The 22,939-nt window shown below is 44.3% G+C and overlaps 1 pseudogene; it reads right to left on the bottom strand.

Moving 5' to 3' along the window:
• LOC148117733 (retinol dehydrogenase 16-like) overlaps positions 1 to 15,237 on the bottom strand; it is a 46,539-nt pseudogene extending 31,302 nt beyond the window's left edge.
• Between the last annotated feature and the right edge of the window lie 7,702 nt (positions 15,238 to 22,939).

The raw sequence follows: 22,939 nt of genomic DNA, 5'->3' as shown, positions 1-22,939 counted from the left end.
TTCTGTCTGATTGACCTGTCCATTGGTGAGAGAGGTGTGTTGAAGTCTCCTACTATTAGTGTGTGTGGTTTGATGACTGCCTTGAGTTCTAGAAGTGTTTCTTTTACATAAGTGGGTGGCTTTATATTAGGGGCATAGATATTCAGGATTGAGACTTCTTCCTGATGGATTGTTCCTGTTATGAGTATGAAATGTCCATCTCCGTCTCTTCTGATTGATTTTAGTTTGAAGTTGATTTTGTTAGATATTAGAATGGCCACACCCGCTTGTTTCTTAGGTCCATTTGCTTGGAAAACCTTTTCCCAACCTTTACCCTGAGTAGGTGTCTGTCTTTGTGGTTGAGGTGTGTTTCTTGTAAACAGCAGAATGTTGGATCCTGTTTTCGTATCCAATCTCTAAGTCTGTGCCTTTTTATAGGTGAATTGAGTCCATTGATATTAAGTGATATTCATGACCAGTGGTTGTTGACTCTGGTTACTTTGGGGGGGGCGGGGTAGTAAAGTGTATGTGTTTCCCTTCTTTGAGTTGTGCTTGTGAAGGGTTGCTAGATGTCTAAGTTATTGTAGGCAGTGTTGGAAATGTTGGATTCCTTGGTGGTTTTCCTTCTAATACTTTCTGTAAGGCTGGATTTGTAGCTACGTATTGTTTAAATTTGTTTTTATCCTGGAATATTTTGTTTTCTCCGTTGATAGTGAATGATAGCTTGGCTGGGTATAGTAGTCTGGGCTTGCATCCATGGTCTCTTAGTTTCTGCGGTACCTCTATCCAGGACCTTCTGGCTTTCATGGTTTCTATAGAGAAGTCTGGTGTAAGTCTGATAGGTTTACCTTTATAAGTTACATGACCTTTTTCCTTTGCAGCTCTTAATATTCTTTCTTTAATCTGAATGCTTTGTGTTTTGATTATTATATGGCAAGGGGATTTTTTTTTGATCCAGTCTATTCGGTGTTCTGTATGCTTCTTGAACCTTTATAGGAATATCGTTCTTTAGGTTGGGAAAATTTTCTTCTACAATTTTGTTGAATATATTTTCTGGACCTTTGATCTGCAATTCTTCTCCTTCTTCTACCCCTATTATTCTTAGATTTGGTTTTTTTATTATGTCCCAGATTTCCTGAATGTTTTGTGATGAGAATTTGTTGGATTTGCTGTTTTCTTTGGTCAGAGCGTTTATTTTCTCTATGGTGTCTTCATAATCTGAGATTCGTTCTTCTATCTCTTGTATTCTATTGGTTATGCTTGTTTCTGAAGTCTCTGTTTGTTTACCTAGATTTTCCATATCCAGCTGGCCCTCGGTTTGTGTTTTCTTTATTGCCTCCATTTCAGTTTTCAATTCTTGAACTGTTTCCATTACCTGTTTGATTGTTTTTTCTTGGTTTCCCAGGGTGTCGTTTACGGATTTACTCATTTCTTCAAACTTTTTGTTATACTTCTCTTCCATTTCTTTAAGTGAGTTATTCATACCCTGTTTAAGGGACTCCATTGCTTTCATAATGACACTGTTTCCCACTTCTTCCGGAATAGGGTGCTCAAGTCCTTCTGTAGTAAAATATCTGGGATCTGGTGTTTTCATGTTGTTTTTGATACTGTTGGAGGAATTCTTGCCTTGGCGCCTGCCCATCTCTTCCTTCAGATGCTCTCCAATGGCTCTTCCTTCCACTGGATCTTCTGCTACAGGATCAGTGCCCCTTGCTGGCCAGGAATCTCCCTGACTGCAGTTCTACCTTGGTGCAGGCAGGCTATTAAAGCAAAGGAACTTCCTCCTGCCTGGTTGCACTCACCGCCCTGTCCCAGCACCCACACAGGTTGGGCTGGGGGATTTTAGGCCCCAAAAAAGGGAGGGATGAAGGGAAGGGGTTCCTGGCTGAAAGCCGGGATGGGATAGGAGGAGAGAGGGCTTAGCTGGGGGAAGTCACCCCTTCCAAATACCCAGGGAGATAAGGTGGCAGGGAAATTGTGTGTTCCCTTGTCGGGCTTCTGTGGTGGGTCAGGAGCACATTTACCCTCCATTGTATCTTCTGCTACAGGATCAGTGCCCCTTGCTGGCCAGAAATCTCCCTGCCTGCAGTCCTACCTTGCTGCAGGCAGGCTATTAAAACAAAGGAACTCCATCCTGCCTGGTTGCACTCACCGGAGGGCGATATTCTTAATTGTTCTTCCAGGATCTGCAAGCTGAGTAATTGCTGGAACGGTTCTGATGGAGCTTTGATCGTTCGAGTGCCTGCTATGGTTTCTCTGCCTGTGCTGGTGTCTCAAGAGCATCAGGAGATCATCCTTTATCGACAGCGGGCAAACAGCTGCAATTTTGCTGCTATTACTGTCACTGCCATTGCAGCTACGGTTGCTAGAAGTGCCATTTAACAGACAGCTGTGACTACAGAGACTGTGGATCAGCTGTCTGGAAGGGTTAGCGAATCTCTGCAGACACAGAGTGCTCTGGACTCTCATATTGGTCTTGGACTTTTAAATTTAAATCAACAAACTGTGCTTTTTCAAGAACAGGTTGATTCCCTTTGACTCCTACAACAAGTGTCTTGTGCGTTACACCTGCTAATGTTGTAAATGCTTCTGATGTGGTTGAACAGTTGAATGCATGTTTGGATGGCCCTTGGAATTCCTCCTTTTTGAATTTCACCCTGCAGACAGCTCATCATATTGTTAGTATTAATAGCTCATAGGTCTCTGCTGCATCTGGATCCAGTCAGTAGAATACCATGGCCCAGTTTGGGAGCTGGGTTCAGTGATTGTCTGGAATGCTCACTTGTACTAATATTGCTATTAGGGTTATCTTTTTTTTGGATTCTCTGCCGCTTTATGCAGAAAACTCACATATAGCACACTGTTACTCGACAAGTGTGGCTCAGGCTGTCTTCTGGTAATCAGGAAGTGCCCCAAGTCTGGCTGCAGATGCTGCAGAAGTCATGATGGATCCTTATGACAGGCAACTGTCCTGGTATAGCAGCTTGTCTTAGACAGGGATTAAGGCCTCATGTGGATGGGTAAAAGTCTCTATCTGGGGGAGTCCTAAGACAGGGGCTCTCATGCTTTTAAAATAAAAAGGGGGGAATTGTTGCATCCCTAGAAGACAGGCCTTTGGACCCCCATTTGATCTGTTTTGCACTCTTGCAGTTGGTTGAAAACAGGAACAAAAGCAGGAACAATCTGTACAGCATTATTTCTAAGAATGTTTACCCCGAAACCATTGAATTACAGTGATGAGCTTCCTGCTTTTGCTAGTTTGGCCTCCCCTGCTTAGGTCTATATAGACTGTGTAAGAAAGTGGAATAAAGGCTTATCTGCAGAACCTGAAGTTTGTTGTGTGTTAATCCGGACATCTCTCACTCAGAAGAACGACAGCTGCCGTGCTGGCGCAGCATGTATTGATTGTCACATGTATATATCTTAATTTGTCAAACTCTGCAATATGAGTAATATCCATTTGCCATAAATGATTAGGAAACAGTCCTTAGGGGTTTACCCCAGATGAGGTACAGAAAAATACTGTGAGCAAATATCACATTGTTTAATAATTTATGAGCAGCTTCTTTTGTTAATCTAAATTGTTTTCTTAAACTTACACTATTTTGATGATGTTATCTCTGAGGAAGCTCAACCGGAGGCAAAGTAATTAGTTTTGTAAGGTTACCATCTAAAGCATTTCCTTCAGCTAGTGAATCAGGAATATTTGAGCTGAGACCACTTCTGTTTGCACTACACATCCTTCACATTGACCACATATGCAGTCTCCCATTGGAAGAACCATCTGTAAAAATTGACACAGCATCCTTTAAGGGATCTTTTGCTATAAGTTTTGGGAAAATAAAGGAATGCAGCTGTGCAAATTGCAGCAACGGATCAGCTGGTAAAAGATGGTCAATCTGGCCTTCAAATTGAGCAAACACAATTGCTCAAGAATCACTATTTTGAAATAATTAATCTGTGCCTTAGTAGAAGGAATGTTGATCACAGCAGGTTCTCTGGCAAAATATCTCCTAGATTCTCTACTGTTTTTCTGTGCTAAGCATGCTATTGCTTAAAAATAAGGGTTTAACTCCTTAACTGGTGAAAAAGGAAGGTATTGCCCAAAAAGTAGACTATTTTCCTATAATACTACTGTAGGAATAAGTTTTTTAGATAATATAATGCTTGCCAAGCCTGATCACAATTAATACAATGCACTTGCTATCTCTTTATAGCATTCTCTGTGTGAGTGCCTTTCTGGCAGCTTCTGTAAGCTGTCTAGTGGAATTTAGATCACTGTTCTTTTTAAGAATTGTACTTAGTGGATCAAGGCCTCCTGTACGATACATTAAATAAGTTCTCAGTTGTTTAAGTTAATTAATAGTTAATTTAAAAAAAAGATGTTTTCCAACAACTTTTGAAAATCATTTAGAGTCTTTAAACTATTCTTTTTAATTTTTAGTTTTGAGGCTTAATTTTTTTTAGGATGTAACATATGACCTAAATACTGGAAAGGTAGGTGCCCTGTATTTTCTCTGGAGCAACAATTAACCCTGCAATTAACCCAGGCTCTGTTGTAGTAGTCCATTTGTCTCTGTAACATGAGGGCCGGCTTGTTGGGGTTTCTGTCACGCCCAGTACCCCACAACAGGCAAGTCCCAAAGAAATCACACATAGTCTACATTAGGTTGTAAACTGATTGGTCCATTAGCTCAGTTTTCGTATTAACTAATTCTGACAACTTACAGTAACCCATAATTCTTGTCTGTGTTAGCCATGGGCTCAGTACCTTTTCGAGTGGGGCAGGTTACATCTTGCTTCTCTGTGGTCTGGGCAGGAATGGAGGAATGGACCTACTCCTTCCAAGCCTTCTCCTGGTCTCATTGCCCCGCCTCTACTTCCTGTCAGATTAACCCTCTTATACTTCCTGCCTGACCAATCAGTGTTTTATTAAAATACATGATTGACAGAATACAAATAACTCTCCTGCACCACTATATGCCCTAAATACTGGACAGGTGGGTACCCTGCACTTTCTCTGGAGCAAGAATTAACACTGCATGGGTAAGGCTCTGTTGTAGTTGTCCATTTGTCTCAAGTAAAATTCCTTCATCTTTTTGGGCGAGTAAAATATCACTGATATAATGGACAATATAAACCTGTGGAAATAGATGTGTAACATCTTGTATAGCCTGAGGTAAAAATTTCTGGCACAAGGAAGCACCGTTTGCCATACCCTGAGGGAAGACACTCCATTGATATCTTTAATTGGCTCTTTGAAATTAACTGAGGTTATACTAAATGCAAATCTTTGACACTCTTGTGGTTCCAAAGGGATGCATAAAAGCAATCTTTTGAATCTAAAATAATCTTATGGGTTTCATTTGGTATAGCGGTAGGAGGAGGCAACCCAGGTTGTAATGCTCACATCAACAGCATGGTTCCATTAGCCTCTCTTGGGTTCTGAATTAATCTCTACTTTTCTGACTTCTTTTTAATTAGAAGAATAGGAAAATTACAGGGGGGGTTGGATTGGATGGTATATTGTGACATCTACCCAGCTATTCTGGCACTAGTGTTCGGCAGCTTGTAAGTTTTCTTCTATTAGAGGCCCCTGATTTGCCCATACAGGCTTGTTACTTTTCCAGACAAATGGGTAACCTGCATGGAGTGCAGGATTCTCAGTGACCTCTCCTAAAAATATCCTAATGCTACCTTGGGAGACCTTTCGCTAGGTGTGATAGGATTAATTCTTCCCTTATTTTCCTTGCCTAGACCCTGAATCGGTAACAATCCTTGCTGAAACTTTTAATTAGCAATAACTGTTGGGGGAATATAAATATACCTTTATATGGACCATAAGTCACTCCTATAAATTTACAGGTAAATGAGGAACAATGTATGACTGAAAAGTTCCTTCATGACCCTTTCCATCCTTTCAGTACAGCTCATTACTACTTTGCTCAGGATTTTGAGTCTGACCAATCACTTGTAGCTTTGAAAACTCTGTTTTTGGCAGTTTTGAAGGTCATTGACTGACAGGTATATCCACACCAGTATCCATAAGACCAGAAAAACTTTTGTTCATCTGTAAACAAAGGGAATTCTGGTTTCTGTGAAACTTTGACTTGTAGCCAATAGGTGTCAAACGGTCCAAATCTGACATTTCCTCTTTTATCTCTCTTTGATTTTTCGTTAGCACAATGGGAAGTCAAATTAATTGTGAAAACCTCTGGCTTGTGTTTATCACAGAAAATGAGTCATAACCTTGATTTCTACTTCGTAATCAGTGTCAATGACTCCAGGGGTAACAAGGATCCCTTGCATAGTGATGCTACTTCATCCCAACAGTAGCCCTATCGTGCTCTTAAGAAACCCCAGTGGGGAGAGCTTGCACCCCCATTTTGGGAGTCAGAACTGTGTATATGAAAGACCTGAGATTGAGCCCTATGATGCCTGGGGCTGCTCTGAATGGGTTTTCTTGTGGGAGAAGAAGTTGCTGGGTTACCCCAAAATTTGTCTAGGGACCTGGGGCTTGCCCTTGTGTCCATTTCCTAAAAGGGGGTCCCCTTGGTCATTTCTCTTTGGCCTGTGCTTCCTAGTCCAATGTTTCTCACTCCTGCATCTCTTGCACAGTCCTGGTTCTTCTCTGCCCTCACGCTCACTCTCCAATCAGGACATTGCCTGATGTGATGCCCCAGAAGACCACACCCAGAGCAGCTTCCCGGAGACCCAGTGCATCTCACTGTTCCTGGGCCTTGATTTCTTTGTTGGAAGGGAACATCATTAACTGTATCTCTGTACAACAACGGCTACGGTTATTCCCTGAGTATGCAAGTGGTCAATATCTGAACAAATCCGAATACAATCAGTTTGTTACTTTTCTATCTAAAAGGCCTTAAAGCAGCTTATGTATAGCATCAGCATTCTCAAAGGCTAGCTGTTTAACTATCTATAGTCCTGTTTCTGTATCTGCAATCAACCTGTTTGATGTCTGCATAAGTCTGGAGACAAAGTCTTCAAACAGTTCATCCGGTGCCTGCCTTATGCTGGACAATTCCTCAATCTGCTGTTTAGAGATAGAAGTCTATTCCAGGTCTTTTTGGTAGCTGCATTAACTTGGGTATGTGCTGCCATATCATACTTTAGCTGCTATTCTGTCGCTGTATAAGATCCCTCAGCAACAAGCATTTTATAAAATATAGGAACCTATACGGTCCTGTTTCTCTCAGCTGTGGCCTGACATGGCTGTACGCAATCAGTTTTCCTAAATAGTCCCCTCATGACAGGCAAGCTTTGGCCAACTGCTTCTAGTCTCCTGGGGGCAGAGCTTCTGAATTACCTCACTTGCTGTGAGGTCACTCAGAATCAGAGCACAGTCATGTGACAACGTCAGCCTGTGGTGAGGAGAGGCCACGAGCTTCAGACAGGTGTTGTGCAGCAGATGGGGATGAAACTCATGGTGAGGGCAATGCCTCTGCGCTTTAAGTGTCACCCTAAGTATTTGGTGCATGTAGTTCTCTGGCGTAAAACTAGACTCCAGGTTAGACCTGTCTACACATTCCAGGTGCAAAGGGGTTATCCTTGCCCAAGTCATCTCCTCCTCACTCTTAGGTTTGAACCTTCCCCAAACCCGTCTCAGTCCAGGTGAGCCATGGCTCCTACAAGCATCTTCCTGGAAACAGTCTCTGGCCACATTCTTAGTGCCTCTCACATTTACCATCTCCCCATTCTCTACAACTGACATGGCACACATGGCTCCCCTGATTCAGTCTCTTCCGATTTGCCTAAAGAAGATATAAAGTACTTCTTTGTTTGTGGTTCTCATGCTCCCTACATGCTTGCATGTGCTCACCTTTTCATCCTCCTGCCTGTATCATATGACTTATCCTTTTGTCGAATAGCAGCTAGCAGCACGTTCAATGGCCACAGAGAGCCTAAGACTGATCATTTTCCCCAACAGGCCTCCTCACCAGGCTGCTAGGTTCCCGCTTGGCTTTTTGCTTTAGGACCCTAAGTCTGATAACTGTTCTGCTCACTGCAAGGATGGCCACAGTCTCTCTCTCTCCTCTTTCAGTTTCTCAGTTGTCAGGGATTTTAAGATCTGGGGGAAAGCCTTCTTGTGATTCTATAATGAGTTGACCACAGACTCTAACAAGAGTCTAGAAACTACAATATGACCTGAATGAGATGCTCAGCTCACCTCAGTAACATCCTCAAGTTGACCATCATTAAAGGTCAAGAGTTTGGACTCTTCCCAAAATATCATATGTCTTCTTTTTGTGTGCCTTCTGCTGCAGCAGGATATTACATTTTCATGTGCATTGGTGTTTTCCTGCACGTGTGTCTGTGTGAGGGTGTCATATCTTGCAGTCATAGACAGTTGTGAGCTGTCATGTAGGTCCTGGAATTGAACATGTATCCCCTAGAATAGCAGCCAGTGCACATAGACGCTGAGCCATATCTACAGCTCCAAGCAGGATATGATTAACTGAACCAAGCAGGATGCTGGCACACAACTTTTATCTTGACAGGTTCCTTTAATTTCAGTCCTCTGGAGATAGGTCTGAATAAATTTGAGGCCAACTTGGTCTACCTAGTAAATTTCAGTCAAGGAAAGTTTACATAAACTGTGTCAGAAAGAAAGAAAGAAAGAAAGAAAGAAAGAAAGAAAGAAAGAAAGAAAGAAAGAAAGAAAGAGAGAGGGGGAGGGAGGGAGGGAGGCAGGAAGGGAGGAAGGAAGGAAGGAAGGAAGGAAGGAAGGAAGGAAGGAAGGAAGGAAGTAAAAACTTCTGTTACATCCCTATCTTTACTGGAGACGTGAAAATGTGTTTCTGGAGAATGATCCCCTTCCTCCAACAATGAGACAGTTACAGAACCCCCAAACCAGAGAGTGTCTTCTTCATGATGGCCTCCTAATGATCTTGTTTAAAAAAAAAAAACATATTCCAATGATTCTCTCAGATACCCACATCCCTGTCCTAAACTGAGGGAACCCGAGAATGCCTCTATGCCATACTTGGAGATCCAGTAACCACCACCAAACATCGATATTCGACACAAGGCTCTGGAAACATTGACCACACGGCCCTTTGCCTTCCTCACTAAGGGCAGCATGCTCAGAGTCACCTCAATCACGCCCAACAGGTTCACATCCAGTATCTTTGCAAAATCCTCTTTCTTCATCCACTCATTGAGACTGGAGAGGATGGAGAGGCCAGCATTGTTGACCAGGCCCCAGAGTCCTGGGGACAGTGGGAAGGAGAGAGAGTCCCACAGCACAGGTATAGTTATGGATGAAATGCACACTCCATAAGATAAGACAGCTTAGACATGTGTTTACTGGAGACTAGGACACAATGAAGAATGGCATGGTGTTGACTGAGGTTTCTGTCCCACCAGATCCCACAGTCATTTACGCCCTGAGAAAACACACAAAGACATATATTAATTATAAACTGTTTAGCCTATTAGCTCAGGCTTCTTATTAACTCTTATAACTTATAATATCCCATCATTTTGTCAGTGTTAGCCACAGGGCATGGTCCCTGCTATCAGTGAGGCATTCTCACCTTGCTTCCTCTGCATCTGGGTGATGGCTTCAGAGCGACATTTCCTCTTCCCAGAATTCTCCTGGTCTCATAGCCCCACCTACACTTCCTGCCTAGTCACCCTGCCTATACTTCCTGCCTGGCTACTGGCCAATCAGTGTTTTATTAAAATAAGACAAGTGACAGGAGAAGAGATCATTGTCCCACAGCAGCGTGATATCATTAGAGCTGGGGAACCCATCCCCGAGGCTCTAGCCTCCTTTAACCCTTCATGGCAAAGTGTATTGCACAGGAAGCAATAGCAGTCACTTGTCAGCTGCTGATCTTCAGAACAGATGTTGAGCACATGATATGCTGTAGAAGGCCACAGCCACATTCTCCATCACAAGATGGTGCTGACATCCGGCTTCACCGCCAGGTGAACGCACACGTGTTGGTAATTTTCCACTACTGTCCCCGCCTACTCCCAAGGCATCACCTGGGACTGGGAGCAGCGGACCAATCCAAGAGTGACACGTCCGAAGCAGGGTCTGTTTCATATATAAGGTACGGCTTCCTTCATATCTGGGTCTCTGCCATGTGGCTTATGCTCTAGCTCCCAAGAGACATTAAAGCTATTTCTGCAGCAGAATCCTGTGTCCCGCGTGGTTCTTGCAGGCGAGACCGAGCGCAGGACATCTGGTGCTGAAACCGGGGAAGAAGAACTTTGCACCGCTGGAGACCAGGAGAATTTCAAAACTACAGACATACATGCTCAGAGAGATACGCTCTAAAGTCCAAAAAACATATCAAAAACTAAGCAACAGTGGGAGGTTGTGCGCGCGCACCCAGATAAGTTAAAAAGGACCCCCCAGTGATTCTAAAAAAGTAAAAATGGGGGAGAAGGCTGATTTACAAGGTCAAAAGCTTTATGTTATGTTATGTGTGTTGTCTGTTGTGTACTGGACAGGAGAAAGATATTTAAATTTAGAAACTGCTAAGGATATGATGTTTTGGAAAAGAGGTTCTGTTTTCGTCTCCACAGAAAAGGAGAGCCTAAGGGTGTACTTGGGATTTATGTGGTTTGAATCACCGAGACCTCCTGAAATGTTGTAGTGTTTACCCCTAAAATGCAGCGTCCCAATACAGCAGGAAGCAGCCAGAGAGATTAACGGCGCCCAAATTCCCTAAAAGATTAAATGAGGTCCTTTCAGTGATTGCAGAGCAGCAAGCCTGCTTCTCTGAATTCTGCTTTGCTCCATACACCGGTTTGGGCTCAGAGTGGGTGCAGCTGAGCTTTGCTTGGTGGCTATGGTGGGGGGCACATTGCGCTGGCTCAGTTGGTGCCTGGCCTGGAGGGTGTGACAGCAGTACCGAGAATGAGAGCGGTGCCACAAGCAGCCAGGCATGCAGAAGGCTTGCAATGTACCTAAAACTGTGAGGGTCTCTGAGGCTAAAATGGCTCTGGTTCCATTTGGCTACGCTAAACTATGCTAACTTCAGGCCGGACTGGTCGTAATTATCATAATAAAAGCGCAATTAAGGTTTAGACACAGTAAACAGGCAGTACCGTATTACATCTACATAGTGCGACTTAAGTTTTTAAGAACTGCTTAACATTTTAAGAACTCAAGTCCTCCTGAAAGATTGCTGTATATATGCTTGGCTTGTCTGGTGTTTCGGGATCCGCAGGGAGGTGGATGCGAAGGGCCCTTGGATTTTGGGGTGATTGGGTCGTTGGCTGGATCTGTGAGAGTTTACAGCCGATTTTGCTGTGGCACAGGTGTTGAGAGTTTGCTAGTAGGGGAGCGGCCCTGGTCGCCGCCTCTCCCATCGGCCCCTTGAGCCGCAGTGGCTCTGGCGCGGACCTTGAGATGTTGCCGGCCTGTGCCGCCTCGGTCTGGGTGTCGGCTCCCGCCACACTCCCCCACCAACACAGCCGCGGAGGACTGGGCTGGCCCCGCGGGAAGGCGGGGGCGCCTGGGGGTGGAGCCGCCACTTCCTGGCCTGGGACACAGGGAGCCGCGCAGCGCAGCGAGCAGGCCCAGGGCCGCGCACAGCCCTTGGATGGCGGGCTGGCTCTGGAGCCCGAGGCCACTGTACCCGGCAAGGAATACGGGAGCCAATAAATCTTAAATCTAATATCAACAAACAGGGCCTGGGTTTTTCCTAGGCGCCACTGGGGCAGCACGGCCTATATCATGAAAAACAAAGACCCTCAATCAATTATCTACCACAGTGGCTACAGCCCTGGATCAGCAGGCTACCATAGATACATCTATTAGAGGTGGAATAATGGTTCTTAAACAGGTGGATATCTTATGGCAGCTTGCCCAATTGAGCTGTGAATGGAAAACTCCAGCCTTATGTGTGACCAGTGTACCATATGAAAACTTTATCAAAATGGCTAACTTGTCCCGAAAATTGTCTTTATATCTTGCAGGAGAATTTTGATGATTTACTGTCCTCCTTGAGACGGTCCATCGTGACAATCAACTCCACGCGAGTGGGCATAAGCTTGGCCGAAGGATTCCAGTCCTGGGTTGTGTCCTTCATCCCCTACTTCAAAGAATGGGTGGGGGTGGAAATGTTTTGAAACGGTCCTACGCTATGGAATAGTGTTTCTCCTCTGGATGGTCTGCTGACTCAAATCCCAAAGTCGTAGGGACAAAGTGGTTATTGCACCAGTGCTGGTTGCCCTGGAATAGGGAGCCTCTGCTTATGTGTGGTTATCTATGTTAAAGCAGTAAGGTTTAAGCCAACCAGCTCCTGCACCCCTAGGACAGTGGTCCATGGCACAGGGTGGAGTGCTTGGCTTAGCTAGCCCTAAAGGTTGTGGAACTAAAAAACATCGCACAGAGAATGGCCCTCTCTGAGAGATAAGTCGCCCTACATAAGGGTTTCCTGCCGTATATTTCCCTTTCCCCAAAAAAATGGCAGAGGGCAGGCCGGATAAGTTCCAGGTGTCATGAGCCTAGGGGCAGATTCCGTGTAAGCCCATTTTAATGTTTCTATTTTGGGAAGTGCGACCTCTATCTTTACCTTCTGAGGGAGTTGCCTTTCTGCAAAGAAGTAAAATTAGGGGGAGATGTAGAAGGCCACAGCCACATTCTCCATCACAAGATGGTGCTGACATCCGGCTTCACCGCCAGGTGAACGCACACGTGTTGGTAATTTTCCACTACTGTCCCCGCCTACTCCCAAGGCATCACCTGGGACTGGGAGCAGCGGACCAATCCAAGAGTGACACGTCCGAAGCAGGGTCTGTTTCATATATAAGGGATGGCTTCCTTAATATCTGGGTCTCTGCCATGTGGCTTATGCTCTAGCTCCCAAGAGACATTAAAGCTATTTCTACAGTAGACTCCTGTGTCCCGCGTGGTTATTGCAGGCGAGACCGAGCACAGGACAATATGCCTCTGCTAAACTGATAACAAGATGCTCTGCTTGTGTTTTACAGGTTGATGTCATGCTTGCACATACTTTTCACTTACAGCCGTGCTTTCAGATCTCTCTAAGTAGTTTACACACTGCGGCCTCTGTCTTTCAAGTGGCAAAGAAAAGTAGGAGAAAGGGTCATGAGAAAAGCTCAGTGTGCATAGGACTTGCCTCCCAAGCATGAAAACCTGAATTTGAGTGCCACAACCCACATGATAAGGCCAGAAAGGAAGCTTGTGTATAATCCTGGAACTGGGGAGGCATTGACAGTAGTCTAGTAGCCCAATAACCTAGACAAATCTGTGAAACACAGGTGGGACATCCTTCCTTAAAAAACAAACAAGCAAATAAAAACCACAGGAATAAACAAATGAGGTAGGCAATGACCACTCCCAGGGTGTCTTCTGGCAGATAGATACGCCTTGGCACATTCAGCATCAACACTGAGGAACTTCCCCGGGGAACTTACAAAATACAAGGCCAACCTGAGGGAGCAGCAAGGCTACAGCACAGCTCCACACTCTGCCCCAGAAAACAGAACCTTCTCATCCCGCTCATACACAGGACGCTCGCTGTCGCTGGTCTCTTTCAGTCACTGTTGCAGAATCCAGGCAGCCATCTTGTCAGTGCTGGACACCTCAGCAGCACACTCACTGTCAACCACCTTACCTGTCTACTGCAGGTTACCTGTTTTAAGGCTAATGTGGTGCTTATTTGTTTTGAAGAATTGGCCCTAAAAGCCATGTGCCAACTCACTCTAAACCATACCTTATCCTTCTGGAAACACAAACTGTTTAACTGAGATATTTTATGGCTAGGATGCCATCACAAGCTCAGAAATTTGAGTACCAGGGCAGTGCTTATGATCATAAATGCAGGAAACAAGATGTGGGTGGTGGTACAGACTTGCAATCCTGGTACAGGAGGGTCTGAGGCAGAAAGGTAGTGAGTTCAAGACCAGTCAGTATCCATTTCCTATCCTAAAATCCTAAGATAAAACAAACACAAATGTTCCAAACAATCCCAGCATCTGACCCCAAGATATGGTTACATTAGTGAGGCTTTCTTGATGGTCAGATTTTTTAATTCATTAAATATTACCGTGCAAACCAGGCTGTGGTGGCCCACGCCTTTAATCCCAGTAGTTGGGAGACACAAGAGGACTGATCTCTGAGTTGGAGGCCAGCTTGGTCTACAGAGTTCCAGAATAGTCAACAAACAGAGGAACCATGTTTTAAAACTAAAATCATCAAAGAAAAGTGGAGATAAAAATTGCTCACCTTTCTAAGTGAAAAGAATGCATTTACTTTATGCACACAGGTGAAAACATTAACAGTTTTTATGCACTGGGTGCTAAATTATAGATTAAATCTTGTTGTTTAACATTTTCTAGTTGTTAGAACAATCACCATGCTTTCAACTTATTCTTAGATTTCTTTTAAACCAAGAGTGGTCTTTTGTGCCATCACAATTAGCACTGTCAGCTGGATGAAAGAAGAGTAACTTCTATCCTATTTTCCCAGATCAGTCCTTAGTCTTGTCATGGCTGCTCTACACAGGAGCAGTCTTGTCCCCATCCACAGAGGATGGCAGGTGGCAAGTAAGAGCAAGGATGGTGCTGACCCAGGAGCTCCACCAAGTATGGCCTCAGATCCCTGCACAACTAGCCCAGGGAACAGTCCCATCCTCTGCTTCAGAAAGGAACCCCGTGGTAAGCATCCAGCAGCCTACATTGTCTACATAGAGAAGGGGACAGATCACAGATATGAAGGTGAGAAGGTGAATCCTACAAAGGGCAACTTCTTACCAAGACCAGAGAGATTGAGAAACAGCAGGTAGGAGCTGGAGAGAGAGAAAGTGCTCAGGTGATGTTCAGGAGAGAGCATGAGGCTGCTGATACTTCCAGTGCCTAACCCACATAAAGCATCTTACCAGGGAGTATACCCAGAGGCCCCTTCAAACACTGAGTCAAACCAGCAGACACAGACAGGGATCTCAAAGGTACCTCTGTTCACAACACGCTCCTTCACCCACTGAGTGACTGCTACAATACTCTCTGTCTTGGTGACATCAAGAATCACTGTCTCCAGCCTGTCTGATGTCTTGTTCCTCACCTCCTCGGCTCTCTTCTCCGTCAGGCATGCAGCCAGCACCTTCATGCCTCTCCTGTCCAGATATCTGGCCAGCAGGTTCCCAAAGCCCAAGTCACAGCCTGTGATGAAGACATGCTTGTCTTGGAGATGGCTCACCACCTGATCAAGCACAGGAGGGTCCACAGGCCCACTAGACCCACCAGGTAGAGCCACATGGCTTTCGAAGGACAGACACAGACAGTCTGGGACAGAGTGAACCTGGCCTCTATTCACAGAGGACAAAGTAGGCACACAGGACTCAGGAGACTCGAGGGAATGAAGGCTTCTAGCAAAAAGTCCACACTTGGTTCTCTGTACACTGCCTATCTTGGTATTTATTCATGCCCCACCTCTCTGCTCTCTCACCTGTTTAGTTTTATAATATATAAAGGCCTTTGGCATTCCTTTACCTGCTGCGAAAGGAAACATCACTGTCTATTCAGTAATATACCTCTGTTCTCTTTTCATTTTTGCTCCATTTACTTGTATGGGAATACATGCACGTTTCCTTACACATGCAAACCACAGTCAAGCCCCTGCATCACCTGTGTCCCAGCATCTTGTTCCACCTAACAAATGCAGGATTTGTGAAAATATTTAGATGTAGTTTCTATCGCGCAATTGGATTCAGGACACAATTACCAGGAAATCCTGTTCTGAGTTCAGGTCTCCTCCTCAGGCTCCTCAGCCAGAATCTCTCCTCAGAAAACAAAGCTGCTCTTCAGCTTTCTAGAGACTTAGGAGAGGCTAAAGAGAGGCCAGGGCAGGCTGGGGACTTCCTGATACAGCAACTGCCAGGGAAGAAAGAGGGATAAATATAAATTGGAAGGCTGACCCACAGAGGTACAGGCCCCACCTGCACCGACTGTAAGGAAGAGATGGGCAGACGGCAGAGTAAGAACACATTCAACAACATAAAGTACAATATGGCAGCAGCAGAAATTAGAGGTTCTACACCAGCAAGACCAGAACATCCCAACACAGATGAAGCAGGAGAAAACAACCTCAAAAATAATTTTATGAAGATGATAGAGGCCCTCAAAGAGGAAACAAAAATTTCCATTGAAGAAATGGAGGAAAAGACAAATCAAAAATTGGAAGACATCAAAAAAATCCCTTAAAGAAAGCCAAGAAAATCAAGAAAAACAGTCAAACAAGTGAAGGAAGCAGTCCAACACTTACAAATTGAAATGGAGTCTATAAAAAAACCCACAAACTGAGAGAATTCTGGAAATAGAATCTGGATAAAGAAACAGAAACTACAGATGCAAGCATAACCAGCAGATTACAAGAGATGGAAGGGAATATCTCAGGCATTGAAGATACATTAGAAGAAATATGTCACGGGTCAAATAAAATGGTAAACCCAAAAATTCTTAACACAAAACATCCAAAAAATCTGGGGCACCATGAAAAGACCAAACCTAAGAATAGGAATGAAAGAAGAAATAGAAGTATGGTGCGGGAGAATTATCTGTATCTGTCAATCATATTTTAATAAAACGCTGATTGGCCAGGCAGGAAGTATAGGCGGGTCAACCAGACAGGAAGTAGAGGCGGAGTAATGAGAATAGTATAAGGCTAGGGAGGAGAAAGGTTCCTCGGCCATTCCTACACAGATCACCGAGGAGGCAGCATGTAACCGGCCCTGCTGAAAAAGGTACTGAGCCCGTGTGGCTAACATAGATCAGAATAATGGGTTAAGATAAGTCATAAGAACTAATAAGTAGCCTGACCTAATGGGCCAATCAGTTTATAACCTTATGGAGTTCTGTGTGTAATTTCTCTTTGGGATTTGCCAGCTGTTGGGGTACCGGGCGGGACAGAAACCCCAACAAGCCGGCCCCTCATGTTACATATGGCGCCAACGTGGATAACTGAATCCACATAAAGCGTGAGAAAGCTTGGGAAAGAATAGAGTAAAGCATGTTTTCTTGGTAGCAGCAATTTCTCAGGTCTGCTCTGGTTGCTAGAGCAAGCAAGCACTCTCATCTAAGGGAGGCTTCCTGACTCAGCCTTAACTGCAAAACCTTGCAGCTCATTAAGAGGTCCTGCCACGAAACACTTAAATGCTGTTGGTGAAAAGCTGAACACATGCTTTTCGGTTTTCAGTCGTAGCAGGAAAAAAGCTGTGCTGTTTTAAAATGCTGGCTTTCTGGGCTGTCCTGCCAGAGCAAACTCTGACTCTTTCAGGCAGGCAGTCCGACTGAGTGTGGTCTGTGAGCAGAATGCTGCAGCTTGCTTGCTGGCAAGGACTTTGAAACGCCATAGAGTTGTGGCAGTGAACACAGCTCTGGCTGGTACCTCAGCCTTGAGGCTGAAATGCTAAGGAATGAGCTGGATCTAGCTGTCAAAGCCACGGCTCTCCATATTGCTTAGTAAATTAATGGCTCATGTGGTCAGAAAAAGAAAAATATACAGTAAAGAGAGATTCAAAGAGGAAGAAAACCTCTAAATGGTTTACAGTGTGTATATGCAGGCTAAAAGTTAAAGTTCTTAAAGTTAAAAGGAAAGAAAGAGAGTAGTTGGGTGTGGTGGTACACACCTTTAATCCCAATGCCTGGGAGGCAGAGGCATATTGACCTCTGTGACTTCAAGGGGTAGAGGTAGATTGACCTCTGTGACCTCAAGGTGTGGTAGTACACGCCTTTAATCCCAATGCCTGGGAGGCAGAGACAGATCTCTGGGAGTTCAAGGTGTGGTAGCATACACCTTTAATCCCAGCACTGGGGAGGCAGAGACAGGAGGATCTCTGTGAGTTCAAAGACAGCCTGGTCTACAGTGTTATTCCAGGACAAAGATATACAAAGATCCTGTCTCAAAAAGTAAAAGTAAAAATAAAAGAAATAGAGGTTAAAATAAAGCCACATAAAGATGGAAAATGCACAGAGAATCTTCATACTGTATGCTTTTATGCTCTCTTTAAATTGTTTGATTGCTGAGGAAGGAGCAACAACTGCTAAAAGACTTTTGTTTATAAATGCTGCTGAACTAACCCAAGATAGGAATTTTGAAAATACCTTGGCTTCAAAACTGAAGTCAAAAGGTATGTTACTTTGGAGAAGAGATTTTGCTTTTGTTTCCACAGAAAACGAGAGACTCTGGATTTATTCAGAGTTAAGAATAATCACCTTTGACCAAGGGAGGCCACCTGAAAAATCTCCGATAGGAACAGATGGCCCAGATGACAGAGGTCTACATCCAGAACTGATCCAAGACTGCTGCCTGAGATGATCGAGACTCACAGGATACTCCAGTCATGACTTGATTATAACTCTAAATTTTCTTTAGGTCCCCTTAAGACTATCAGCGCCCCCAACCAGCAGGAAGTAGCCTGAAATACTACGCCCACATTCCCAACAAATGGATTATGGGTATTTTCCTTTGTTTAAAAAAAAAAAGAGGGAAATGGTGCGGGAGAATTATCTGTATCTGTCAATCATATTTTAATAAAACGCTGATTGGCCAGGCAGGAAGTATAGGCGGGTCAACCAGACAGGAAGTAGAGGCGGAGTAATGAGAATAGTATAAGGCTAGGGAGGAGAAAGGTTCCTCGGCCATTCCTACACAGATCACCGAGGAGGCAGCATGTAACCGGCCCTGCTGAAAAAGGTACTGAGCCCGTGTGGCTAACATAGATCAGAATAATGGGTTAAGATAAGTCATAAGAACTAATAAGTAGCCTGACCTAATGGGCCAATCAGTTTATAACCTTATGGAGTTCTGTGTGTAATTTCTCTTTGGGATTTGCCAGCTGTTGGGGTACCGGGCGGGACAGAAGCCCCAACAAGCCGGCCCCCGTCATGTTACAGAAGTACAGACGAAAAGCATAGAAATATATATTCAACAAAGTCATAGAAGAAAACTTTCCCAACCTAAAGAAGGATATGACTATGAAGGTACAAGAAGCTTACAGAACTCCAAATAGACTGGATCAAAAAAGAAAGTCCCCTCACCATATAATAATTAAAACACTAAACATACAGAATAAAGAAAGAATACTAAGAGCTGCAATGGAAAAAGGCCAAGTAATATATAAAGGCAGATCTATCAGAATTACGCCTGACTTCTCAATGGAAACTCTGAAAGCCAGAAGGTCCTGGGCAGATGTGCTACAGAAACAAAAAGACCATAGATGCCAGCCTAGACTATTATACCCAGCAAGAGTTTCAGTCACCATAGATGGAGAAAACAAAGTATTCCATGTCAAAATCAAATTTAAATGATATCCACACAATCTGCCCTACAGAAAGTACTAGAAGGGAAACTACAACCCAAGGAAGTTTGCTGAACCCACAAACACACAGATACCCTAACACCTCACACCAGCAAAACCCAAAGAAGAGAAACACACAAACACTACCACCCCTAACAACAAAACCAAATGAAACAGGAATTAATAATCACTGGTCATTAATATTTCTTAATATCAGTGGACTCAATTCACCTATTTAAAGACACAGGCTACCCTGATGGTGGTGGCACATACCTTTTATCCAAGCACTCAGGAGGCAAAGGCAGGTGGATCTCTGTGAGTTCAAGGCCAGCCTGGTCAATGAGAGCCAGCTGGGGGACAGGTTCCAAAGCTACTGAGAAACCCTGTCTTGAAAAACAAAATAGAACAAAGACACAGGCTAACAGAATGGATACAAACCAGAACCCACTCTTCTGTTACATACAAGAAACACACCGCAACCTCAAAGCCAGATATTACCTCATAGTAAAGCGCTGGGACAGTTTCCAATCAAAGGGACCTAAGAAACAACAGATGTAGTGATCCTAATATCTGACAAAATAGACTTCAAACTAAAATTAATAAAAAGAGATGAAGAAAGGCTTTTCATATTCATCACAGGGAAACTCATACATGATAAAGTCTCAAGTCTAACATCTATGCCGCTAATACAAGGGAACCTACATCTGTAATAAAAAACATCATGAAGCTTAAATCATACATCAAACCCCACACACTAATAGTAGAAGACTTCAACACTCCAATCTCACCAAGGTACAGGTCTGCCAGACAGAAACCTAACATTGAAATAAGGGATTTAACAGATTGGTGTGGGAGAATTGTCTGTATTCTGTCAATCATATATTTTAATAAAACGCTGATTGGCCAGGCAGGAAGTATAGGCGAGTCAACCAGACAGGAATTAGAGGCGGGGCAATGAGAATAGGATAAGGCTAGGGAGGAGGAAACTCACTCAGCCACTCCTGTGCAGAACACCGAAGAGGCAGCATGTAACTTGCCCAGCTGAGAAAGGTACGGAGCCATGTGGCTAATGTAGATAAGGATAATGGGGTAACATAAGCTATAAGAGCTAATAAGTAGCCTGACCTAATGGGCCAATCAGTTTATAACTTATAGAGTTCTCTTGTGTTTGCTTTTCTTTGGACTTGCTGGTTGTGGGGTACTGGGTGGGACAGATACCCCAACAAGCCGGCCTTCATGTTACATATGGTGCCCAACGTGGATAACTGAATCCACAGAAAGCTTGAGAAAGCTTGGGAAAGAATAGAGTAAAGCATGTTTTCTTGGTAGCAGCAATTTCTCGGGTCTGCTCTGCTTGCTAGAGGCAAGCAAGCGCTCTCATCTAAGAGAGGCTTCCTGACTCAGCTTTAGATGCAAAATCCTGCAGCTCATTAAGAGGTCCTGCCATGAAACACTTAAACGGTGTTGATGAAAAGCTGAACGCATGCTTTTCTGTTTTCAGCCATAGCAGGAAAAAAGCTGCACTGTTTTAAAATGCCGACTTTCTGGGCCGTCCTGCCAGGGCAAACTCTAACTCTTTTAGGCAGGCAGTCCGACTGAGTGTGGTCTGTGAGGATCTTGCTCACTGGCAGGGACCTTGAAACGCCATAGAGTTGTGGCAATAAAAATGGCTGTGGTCGGTACCTCAGCCATGAGGCTGAAAAGCTAAGGAATGCGCTAATTCCAGCCGTAAAAGCCACAGTTTTAGTCCTCTCCTTAAAGACACATGTGGTCAGAAAAAGAGAGATTCAAAGACAAAGAAAACCTCTAAATGGTTTACACTGTGTTAAAAATATATGCAGGCTAAAAGGTTAAAGTCATTAAAAATAAAAAAGAAAGGGAGATATAGGGTGTGGTGGTACACACCTTTAATCCCAATGCCTGGCACAGTGGCTGACAGTGGAGATGTGCTGCTGAGGTGTCCAGCACTGATGGGGTGGCTGCCTGGATTCTGCAACAGTGACTGAAAGAGACCAGCGACAGCGAGCGTCCTGTGTATGAGCGGGATGAGAAGGTTCTGTTTTCTGGGGCAGAGTGTGGAGCTGTGCACCTTGCTGCTCCCTCAGGTTGGCCTTGTATTTTGTAAGTTCCCCGGGGACGTTCCTCAGTGTTGATGCTGAATGTGCCAAGGCGTATCTATCTGCCAGAAGACACCCTGGGAGTGGTCATTGCCTACCTCATTTGTTTATTCCTGTGGCTTTTATTTGCTTGTTTGTTTTTTAAAGAAGGATCTCCCACCTGGGTTTCACAGATTTGTCTAGTTTATTGGGCGACTAGACTACTGTCAATGCCTCCCCAGTTCCAGGATTACACACAAGCTTCCTTTCTGGCCTTATCATGTGGGTTGTGGCACTCAAATTCAAGTTTTCATACTTGGGAGGCAAGTCCTATGCACACTGAGCTTTCCTCATGACCCTTTCTCCTACTTTTCTTTGCCACTTGAAAGACAGAGGCCGCAGTGTGTAAACTGCTCAGAGAGATCTGAAAGCACGGCTGTAAGCGAAAAGTATGTGCAAGCATGACATCAACCTGTAGAACACAAGCAGAGCATCTTGTTATCAGGTTAACAGAGGCACACCATGTGCTCAACATCTGTTCTGAAGATCAGCAGCTGACAAGTGACTGCTTTTGCTTCCTGTGCAATACACTTTGCCTTGAAGGGTTAAAGGAGGCTAGAGCCTCGGGGATGGGTTTCCCAGCTCTAATGATATCACGCTGCTGTGGGACAATGATCTCTTCTCCTGTCACTTGTCTTATTTTAATAAAACACTGATTGGCCAGTAGCCAGGCAGGAAGTATAGGCAGGGTGACTAGGCAGGAAATGTAGGTGGGGCTACAAGACCAGGAGAATTCTGGGAAGAGGAAAGGTCACTCTGCAGCCATCACCCAGATGCAGATGAAGCAAGGTGAGAATGCCTCACTCATAGCAGGGACTGTGCCCTGTGGCTAACACTGACAAAAATGATGGGATATTATAAGTTATAAGAGTTAATAAGAAGCCTGAGCTAATAGGTTAAACAGTTTATAATTAATGTATGTCTTTGTGTGTTTTCTCAGGGCGTAAATGACTGTGGGATCTGGTGGGACAGAAACCTCAGTCAACACCATGCCATTCTTCATTGTGTCCTAGTCTCCAGTAAACACATGTCTAAGCTGTCTTATCTTATGGAGTGTGCATTTCATCCATAACTATACCTGCGCTGTGCGACTCTCTCTCCTTCCCACTGTCCCCAGGACTCTGGGGCCTGGTCAACAATGCTGGCCTCTCCATCCTCTCCAGTCTCAATGAGTGGATGAAGAAAGAGGATTTTGCAAAGATACTGGATGTGAACCTGTTGGGCGTGATTGAGGTGACTCTGAGCATGCTGCCCTTAGTGAGGAAGGCAAAGGGCCATGTGGTCAATATTTCCAGAGCCTTGTGTCGAATATCGATGTTTGGTGGTGGTTACTGGATCTCCAAGTATGGCATAGAGGCATTCTCGGGTTCCCTCAGTTTAGGACAGGGATGTGGGTATCTGAGAGAATCATTGGAATATGGTTTTTTTTAAACAAGATCATTAGGAGGCCATCATGAAGAGGACATGCACTGGTTTTGGGGTTCTATAACTGTCTCCTTGTTGGAG

Source organism: Myodes glareolus, chromosome 26 (assembly GCF_982192425.1).
Source record: "Myodes glareolus chromosome 26, mMyoGla1.1, whole genome shotgun sequence".
NCBI lineage: Eukaryota > Metazoa > Chordata > Mammalia > Rodentia > Cricetidae > Myodes > Myodes glareolus.
The sequence above is the reverse complement of the archived record's forward strand: the minus strand, read 5'-3'. Positions and strand labels throughout refer to the sequence as shown.